Raw genomic sequence first — 8,389 nt, forward strand, 5'->3', positions numbered from 1 at the left:
CCCGAGCTCGGGGTCTTTCCCTGGGAACTAGTGCCTAGCTGGAGAGAACCGAGTTCGAACTCGAAATAAAGCGAACCCTGCTGCTTGGCTTTGACTCTGGTCTCTGGTGGTTGCTTTTGGGACATCGTGGGTCTGGGCATAACACCAGCCTCTTTCCCTCCATGGCACCGTGGTGAATGGGAATTTCCTAATGGGAATTGCCTCCATTAGGTAACTATGGTAAGCCTGGAAATTGCTTACTATTATTTCCACTGCTGCTGTCTGTTTTTGTCTTTTTAAAAATTATTCTTTGTTTTTAACATTTTATTTTTAAATAATTCTGGGGTCGGGCGTGGTGGCTCATGCCTGTAATCCCAGCCCTTTGGGAGGCCGAGGCGGGTGGATCACAAGGTCAGGAGATCAAGACCATCCTGGCTAACACGGTGAAACCCCATCTCTACTAAAAATACAAAAAAACATTAGCTGGGCGTGGTGGCGGGCGCCTGTAGTCCCAGCTACTCGGGAGGCTGAGGCAGGAGTATGGTGTGAACCCGGGAGGCAGAGCTTGCAGTGAGCCGAGATTGCGCCACTGCACTCCAGCTTAGGCGAAAGAGACAGACTCTCTCTCGAATAAATAAATAAATAAATAAATAAATATTTAATTTTGGACAACAAAAAGTTACAAAAGTACTACAAAAAATTCCCATATACCCTTTCATACCTTCCCAAAATGTTGCTATCCTAAATAACTGTAGTATAATCATCAAAGCCAGGAACTCAAATTGATAGAATACTAGAAATACATCCATACACCTTATTCAACTTGCAGTGCCCCACTAATGTACTTTTTCAGGATCCAGACCAGGACCACAAGTGGCATTTAGTTGTCATGTCTCAGTCTCCCGCAACATGACTATTGTGCCTTCTAAATGCATCATATCAGAATGTGTATGATCTTACACTTTGATGCCTTGGTTAAGGTAGTATATGGCAGGTTTCTCCATCATAGCATTTACTGTTTTTCCCATTGCAATTATTAAGTATCTTGTAGAGAGCTACACTGAAACTAAGCAAATGTCCTGTTTCTCATTATACTTCCGTCCCACCCAGCTGGTTTTAACACCTGTTGATGACTTTTGCCTGCAATAGCTGCTCCTATGGTATTTGTCAAATAGTGATTTTGTTGTGGTCTTTTAAAGTGCCATCATGGGCACACAATCCACAGCTGGGTGTGAAAATTTCTGGGAGTTAACTCTTGTCAGACCACTATCCCCTATGGTTGGTCCCTGCTTGTTCAAGGCCTGCTATGCTGACACGGGCCCCTGCAAGGCTTCCCTGTGAAAGCCAGCCCCAGGCAAAATCACTGTTCCAGGCTCCACTTTCTGCTTATCCTCCATCTGCTGCTTCTGCTCTTCTTTCTTTTTTGGATCCAGACTCTGGGGGTTATTCCTGGAACAAATCTAGATCTGAGGTTGGGCTTTGTTTGCATCTTTTTGGTGCAGCACCCCATCGTCTCTCCTCTTGGGTTTGTTAATCCTGACCTCCACCTTCCTCCTCCCCTAACACAGTCCTCTGAAGTTGGAGTCTATCACAGCCTTCATCATGCAGGTCATAAATGGAGGTCCATCTCTTCAAATCTCTGTGCATTTGTGGAGGTGTTCTCTAACATTGTCCCTTTGGAAGACTAAGAGCCAATATTGGAAAAATTATTCATCTACTTAGGAATTTTTGGACATAGTCAAATTGAATAAGTGATTATTTTGTCATTAAAAACTAAACTATGCTCACCCATGATTATCCACCAAGGGATGATTGGAGTTGAGGAGTCCCATAGAAGAGTAGGTCAAAGTCTCCTTGGAGAACTAGGTATACTACTTTTATGTTCATCACAAGTATGCATTGGTCAAAAAGGCTGAGAAACTGTCGTAGCACAAAGTAGACCACTTTAAAGATCTAGATGTGAGTATAATTGAGAGATAGGATTGGGGTGAAGGAGTCAAGCTAGTCTCAGCAATTGCAGCATAAACCAGGAGGAATGCAATAATAATAATGAGATCTTTACTGAGTCCTTGCTATGCACCAGGCATTCTGCAAACACTAACTCATTTAACCTCCACAGTAACCTAGAGCGGTAGATACAATTGCTGTTCTCATTTTAGAGCTGTTGGTTCAGAGTGATGAGATAATCAAACGGCACTCAGGCAGTTACGTGGGGAGCCAATACTGCAGCCCAAAGCATCTGACTCCAGCACTCATATCTTGATCATTGCCCACCATGCCTGGCCAGGTATGAAACCAGAATGAGGTTTCACTGTGATCTGGGGGGACGTGGTTTGTAAGGGTGTCTGCACCCGTGCCTGTCACGGAGCACACTTCCCATTGGGAACATCCCTGTCGACACTGTTTGGCCACCATGGCACGCTCTGGCTTCCTGCCCACAACAGGAACAGACCGTGGCCTCCTTGGGATGGTGGGTCTTACATCACTTTGGCTATTACATCACTGCTCGCTTCCCCTCACGTCACCTAACCAGTAAGTCCGCATGTGGGATCCCAGTCCCTATCACACACACATCCACTCAGGACAGGAAGTGCATGGCATGACGTGACTCATGATCAGAGGGAGAGGGAATTGCGCTCAGCTGGCGAAGGTAAAGAAAACAAATAGAGGCTGCAGCCACCAACAAGAAGAGAAGAGGAAGGACCAAGGCTAGTAATTGGTTAATAAGCACTGAGATGACCTTGCTTCTTGTTAAAATATTGAGATGTTTCCAACTGCTTGGTAAGTGGCACTGCTCCAAACCCACTGCCTTCCTAGTGCCCTGTCACCCTGTCACTGTCTTTCCCCTTTCCAGCAGCTACAGAATTCAGAATGGTTTAATTCAGAATGGTTAGGTCCTAACCACTTGAATATTTTAAGTATTACCCCAGAAGAGAACTAATACTGAACATTTGGCAAAAATACAGACTTTATCTACCTTTCATTGCCTTACTCCAGAGTGCGATTTCTGTGGTGCACAATCCCTCTCCCTGTCAAAATGCTCTTCCCATTGGCAGCTTTTATTCTGCAACGTGGATCATGAAGATTCTGCTTTCACTCCCCTTCCTTGGGAAAAGCCCTGCAGAGAGGACTTCCAACCAAACTGCCCTTAGCCATTCAGCATGGCCTTGCTGCCAAGAAGTTCACCCTCTTGGCAACTGTGGGCTATACTGCCCCAGCGTGGACCCACGGCAGAAGAGGGCCCTCATGCACTCTGCACCCCTGCCAGACTTCTGTGAAATTAATGACTCAGATAGCAAAGAAACCCAGTTCAGCCAACGAACTACTTAAAAGGTGGTTACAATCAAGGCCTAAGATGTGATAATTTGATATACATATTCATTGTGTAATAATTTTCACATTAGCACATCCATGGCCCCCAGTAGCTACCGTGTGTGTGTGTGTGTGTGTGTGTGTGTGTGTGTGTGTGTGTGGTTAGGACATGGACAGTCTGTCAGATTCAAAACCAAGAACAACTCTTCTCCAGTGTTCCTTCCTCCAGTCCCCATTCTCTGCACCCTAGAGCAAACCCACCTCCTGTGAGTAACACAAATTAACTTTAGTGTAAGTTAGAGAATTCGGTGTTTAGGAAATGGTCTTTGAGCCTCAGACTCAGTCTAGACGTTTGTCAGCCTGTGCCTCATCTGGGTGCCTTGCCATCCTGGTTTCAGTGAGACCTGGAGCCGTCTCAGCTTTCTTTCCTGCCCATGCCATCTGCTTCATGCTCCCATACTTTTCTTATAAAACAATATTTTAAACTCTTAAATAAAATTGTAGGAAAAAAGTCATCCATAACCCTAACTCACAAAGTAATTACTTTATATTTTAGTCTATTATTTTCATGTCTGTAATCATATAATTATAGCCATAGCCTTAAATATTTCTCTCAAATATTATATAATTTCATATTTTTAAATTACTATTTTAATAGCTAAATGTGCTATTTAGCTACTATGTCCTAATTTCCTTAACCATTTCCTTATTGTTAGATACTTTTTTAAAAAATTATTTTACAGTTACAGATGATGTTACAATCAGTACTTCAATGGACTTCACTTTTTTTCTTTTCCACTGTTTGCTTAGAATAAATCCTTCGGAGTTAGAATACTGGTCCAAGTCATATAAACATTTTCATAGCCTTTTAACTTTCCGTGAGGGCTATATTTGTTTATGCCACTTGCCTCATTACATGTCTGCATTCTACCTGTATGTCTTACCCAATCTTCTGTAATTTTTATGTTATCCTTTATTTTACTTAGAAAAATTGTATATTTTATGTAATTGTATCTGTTATTTTTCTCTTCTATCTTATATTGCTTTAATTCTTAGAATGTTATCAACACTTTAAAGTTTGCCTTTTTGCTGGCCCATCTATAATTTCCTTAATATCTTGTTCTTTTATATATTTGGAAACATCTGAATGTAGTTGTATATTTATTTATTTTCCACAACACTGTATCATTAACCCAATATCATTTATGATGTTTTGCTGTTTTTGCAAGGTTATATTAATCCTACACTAATCTAGGTCAATTTCTGGGCTCTCTACGCATTTGCATTCATGTTTTTATATTTTTCATTCATAATTCTTTGTTTTCAACATGATGCTGTAGTGTGTTTTGATATCAGGTACAGATACTTATCCCTTGTTATTATTTTTCTAAAAAATATTCTTCTCGTATAAGAGGCAATCTTCACTTCCATGCTATTTGAGTAGTCTGTGCTCTTGGCCACAACCTAAGCTAAGCCAGCACCGTGATTATCCCACCTCTGAAATAATAAACTTAAATTTCACTAAACCACAGTCTTTCTCTTTGCCTTCCTCACTCTTTTATTCCAAGTCACCCTGCACTTTGCACCATTGGGATCTATTACCCTAGCTCCTCACTTCACTCCTCATCACCCCGGCAGAGCAAAATGATCAGTCATTTTAGGATAATCCCATCAACATTTCACGTTTCACAATTTCTTGTCTATCCACCAAAGCTACCTCGCCCATTTCCAACTCGAGGACCCTGTCTGTCCAGGCTCAGTTTCTTCCCTCAGCTGCCTGGTGCAGCCTCACAGAAATCAAGGACCCCTGTCGCATTACAGTAGTTTCTCTGGTTGCGCATGCAGGATTTGCATCAGGGTGGTAGAAGACTGGAATTGGGAAATCCAAGTATGCTGCATTCTCCCATCTACAATGTTGTTATAGTGAGTGTTAAAAATTCTGGAAGAGATTTTAAAACACGTCAGTCACCAACTAGGAGACTAAAGAGTTACCCTAGGAACATAGCATGGCATGTAAGAGCAAATTTCCTTTTTTACCAGTATCATTCATTTAAATGGGAAATAGGAAACTATAGAAGGAAATACGTGTGTGGGGGGGGGGAAGGGGGGAAGGGGTAAAACGGAAACACAGGGACAGAGACAGAAACAGTTGAGAATTCCTCAAAAAACCCGATCTGCTGGAGTTTGTATACATTATCTTTTCCAAGCTTGAAAAAAGTTCTTCACAGAAGTAATGACCCCGGACTTGCAGAAGAGAGCGCTAAAGCTCAGAAAGTAAAGTCAGCTCTCAAGAAGACTTCGCTAGTAACTGGTCAACTAGGATCCCACTGAGATCTGCATGCTCCACCTGCTGTCACAGGCTTCCATGATGCAGTGAATCAAACAGTATTGTCACTGCATACCTCATTACAATGCCACGCTGTCTCAGCTCCACGACAGAGATGTTATTGGCCATTGTGTTAAATGACACCTAGCAATGCCTGCTTCCTACCAGTTACTTAACCAATAGTTGTTGAGTAAATTGCTCCATTCACTTACATTCATGGCATATGGATGAATAAAGAGCATACTCACCAAATATTTGGCTAGCAAGTACTCATGTATGTACAAAAGAACAGCCACGTGTCAAGCAACAGAATCAGGGTCAGAAACTCTCCTGCCGGGGCAGCAAGCAATGTGGTGGGACAGGCTGCCTCAAAGCCTACTTTTGGGTTCAAAACCCACAGGAAAACGCAGTAGAAGAGATTGGGAAGAGTACTTTCGATTTTGTTTGGGGATTGGTTTTTTTGGGTTTTGGCTATTTTTAAAAATTAACACCTTGCGTTGGTGTGGTACCTTTGTTACAACAAATAAACCAATGTTAGTATGCTACTATTAGCCAACATCTGTAATTTAGGGTTTACCCTTTTGTTATATAGTTGTATAATTTGTGTTGTACAGTTTAATGAGTTTTCACATATGCTAATATCACTCATCCATTATCTAGCATCATACAGAATATTTTCACTGCCCTAAAAATCCCCTGTGCTTAATGTATGCATGGTCCTCCCTGTAGCTCTCAACACCTGGAAACCACTGATCTTTTTACTGTTTTATAGGTTTTTTTTTTTTTCCAGAGTGCTATACAGTAAGAATCATATAGTATGGAGTCTTTTCAAGCTGACTTCTTTTACTTAGCCATAGGCATTTAAGGTTCCTCCATGTCTTTTTGTAGCGTGAGAGCTTTTTTTGAAACCAATGGATAATATTTTGTTGCCTGGGTGTACTACAGTTTGCTTATTCATTCAACTATTAAAGGTCATTTTGGTTGCTCTCAATTTTTAAGTTATGAATTCAGTTTCTAGTTAGCAGAGAACACATGAGTGTTACTCTCTGGTACTATGCTGTTTCTAGAGCTCTATAGATGTGAGCCTACCACATGCTATAGCAGGAGAGATGTCTGCACACAGTGGGCCTGCACTTCTCTGCAGACTTCAGGCTGGCTCTTTGATGTTTTTCATGATTGTTTATTGAGGAATATAATGTTAAATTCTAAGCCCAAATATTTTCTGATAGACTGGCACATTCAGGGAAAAAAGCAACAAAGACAGTTGAAGGACTCAAAATCCTGTCCTTTGAGGAAACACGGAAGAAGAGAGAATTCAGAGATGCTGCCAACCATCTGCAGCCACTTAAAGGCAGTCACCCGAAAGAGGGCCAGCCTTGCTCTGCAAGACCATGGAGGATAGAAATAGGAGCAGTGGCTGAAAGGAGCCTTGGCACTGTTCCAGGGTTTGAGAGGACATTGAGGATTCCCACGCATTTTGTTGCAGACATTTCCCCATGTCAGTCATCAAAGAGCAGGAGAGAGTTGCCACCTGACCATCAAGTCTCAAAATATTGCAGCCCTGATAAGTTCTTACAGATACACACAGGAACTTGATTCAGAAACGTGTCAAGAAAATTTCTGAGACAATCTTGAAATTGAGTCCAGTAACCCACACAGCCCAATTCTGTATCTCAGATGTCACCAGATGCCCTTGAAGGTGATTGAGGTTGCTTTTGTGAAGTTGGAGTTTAGAACCCTTAAGTGAGCACATCCGCTCTCACATGGGGTATGGTGGCACATGGAGAAGGCAGACATTGCTTTCCTCTGGTGCTCGTGAGTTTTCATGTTCAACACGTTTTGTGTTCTCTCCACCTGAGTTGAGAATTTTTCCTGCATTTCTCATCTGAAACCACAGCCATGGGTGGCCCCACAGTGCTTTTCACTGAGTGATGTGAGGACCCTGTAGGTCTTTTTCCTTTTGGAGCCGAGGCACTGGTGTACCCCCTGTTTCAAGCAGTTCTCACCCCACAGAGGGAGACCCTCTTCTGGGGTCTTAGTGCCACACAGACACCCGGCCAGGGCCCAGTGCGTACAGCAGCTCCAGGGAGAATGCTGGCTCTTTTCGGGAACTGAGCTGCTTGGATCCTTAATATCATGCCTGAATCTCCCTTCATTTTCTGAGACCCAAGTTAGCTGGTATTTTCCTTGACTGAAATTCTTAAAATCATTTTGATCCAGTGCCTGCCACCCACCCTCTGCCTCTTGTTTCTCAGTATTTCTATAGAAACAGACGTCCAGGTGTTAAAATCCTACTGTCCTAGAAATGGCTGTTCTCACTGGAAGACATCAGAGCCCTGTCCTCCAATGCCCATTGCAATCTCCCTGTGGCTCAAACTGGGCTCTGGACAAGGAGATCCTTTTCCACAGGCAAGAGCAGCACCCCGGGACACGCGTCATCTTCATGAATTCAGCCTGGGCTTCTCACACCAGAGTCCTAAAAGCAATTTTGACTCCAACCTATATTTCTTTTGGCTTCAAGGAAGAACTGTATAAATTTCAATTTGGCTGCACAGGTCAGGAAAGTAAATGTCATTACAGGCCTTTATGTAAGATCAGACTTCACATTTGACACCTTTTCTGTCAGAAGAAAGTACATGGAAATACCAAGTCATACTTATAGTGCAATCAGTTTAATTAGTTTGTACACACTAGTAAAATATCAAACATTGGCAGAGTCACATCTTCTGACTGTGCCCCTTACCATGAATCCATTACATTGCCGTAGAGTTT

This window comes from Rhinopithecus bieti, unplaced genomic scaffold (genome assembly GCF_001698545.2).
Source record: "Rhinopithecus bieti isolate Rb0 unplaced genomic scaffold, ASM169854v2 scaffold_63861, whole genome shotgun sequence".
NCBI lineage: Eukaryota > Metazoa > Chordata > Mammalia > Primates > Cercopithecidae > Rhinopithecus > Rhinopithecus bieti.